The sequence below is a fragment of the Suncus etruscus genome, chromosome 4 (genome assembly GCF_024139225.1).
Source record: "Suncus etruscus isolate mSunEtr1 chromosome 4, mSunEtr1.pri.cur, whole genome shotgun sequence".
NCBI classification, from domain to species: domain Eukaryota; kingdom Metazoa; phylum Chordata; class Mammalia; order Eulipotyphla; family Soricidae; genus Suncus; species Suncus etruscus.
The window spans coordinates 68,070,737-68,072,337 of NC_064851.1; the positions used below are offsets into that span (position 1 = coordinate 68,070,737).

Here is a 1,601-nt window from a genome sequence, read left to right on the forward strand (position 1 = left end):
GAAATAGAAAACATTGCAGTAATGATTTAAAAAAAAGAGTAAAACACTGCATGTTCATGAACTAGAAGACTCAAAATATTGTCAAAATTACCACACAACCAAAACTACTATATAAATTCAATGCAATTTCCATCCAACTTCAGATAACATTTAAAAAAATCTAACAACACCATTTGTAATAAAGAGGAAATTATCAAACAGTTCCCTGAGGAAGAGCAACAAACAGGCAACAAGCACATGAAAACTGTTATCATTTATTACTAGGGAAATCCAAATCAAGATGACAATGAATATCATCTTATACCAGTGAGAATTAAACATAACAAAAATATGGTCTATTCTCTGAAGATAGATTGCCTTGTTCTTATAATTTTTAGGAAAGTTAAAATTCACTGTGTTTCTTTTTTATTTTTTATTAATATCTTTATTTAAGCACCATGGTTATAGACATGTTTGTAGTTAGGTTTTAGTCATAAAAACAGTACACTAACCTTCACCAGTGAAACCTTACCATCACCACTGTAACTCTTCTTTAGTGATAATAAATAATCTCTGTGTTTTGTGTATTTTATTTGAGTTAATTAAGTATATATGCATGTGATACATTTGGTACAAAAAGGTTTCTATGTATATATACATGAATATATATGCATACATATAAATCCTGAGTGTTTCTTACAACACTGAATTACATTATATTAGCAATGCTTTATGAATTCTCTAAGTTGGAACTCTAAGCAATGAGTTCTCTAAGTTGGAAGATTTCAGGATCCAGGATGAGGAAGGGAATTCATTAACTTTCTACATTGATTGTTTCTTTGTACAAAGGAATTGTGCAAAGAAGAGTAATTACACTAAGTTTGACCTCATGACTAAGGCCCATTTGCAATTTGATATATTAGTACAAAGTGTGCCCAGGATTCCTCTTAATTACTTCAGTTCCCATATCTCAACCTTGTAGCAACAAAGATTCTTACCACAAACTTTCTTCAACTCCATGTTGAACTATCAACTGAGATTTAGTCAGACTCATCTCTGCTTGGATGGAAATAGAACTCCCTCTCTGTGCTCAAGGATCCCCTTCTCTTTTCTCCCTCTAAGTCTGGAGTTAATTATTACCTAAGGATCCCCTCTCTACCCAAAGGTAAAACTTATTGCATGATGTGCTCAGTTCAGTAGCATATATACTAAAGTTGGAATACTACAAAGAAGATTAGAATGGCCCCTGCAAAAAATGACATGCAAATTCATAAAGCATTTTATATTTTTACCAGACAAAATAGACTCAAATAGAGCAATATTAAGATATGTAGTAATCAAAATGTCAAAAACTAAAGAGAGAAATGGACTTATTAAATCAGCAAGAAAAAAAGGAAAATATTAAATATAAGGGAAAAACATGAAGCACATCAAAAATCTTATGATATACACAAGTTCTTATATAAACCACCGGGGAAAAAAGCCAGGATGCAATACTTATATCAGACCAAATTTTATTTAACCTCAAGGGAGTAATTAGAGACAAAAATGGACAATAATTATTGACGACGGAAACAGTAAACAAGGAAATAATAATTCTAATTAACATACAAAATTTGTAA

General features: G+C 30.9%; 1 non-coding gene across 1 annotated transcript; it reads left to right on the forward strand.

The window, feature by feature from the left end:
• The first annotated feature begins 1,163 nt into the window (after positions 1-1,163).
• LOC126007551 (U6 spliceosomal RNA) lies at positions 1,164-1,269 on the forward strand. Its single transcript, XR_007495102.1, has one exon. It is a non-coding gene; the product is annotated as a U6 spliceosomal RNA (small nuclear RNA).
• Positions 1,270-1,601: the final 332 nt, after the last annotated feature.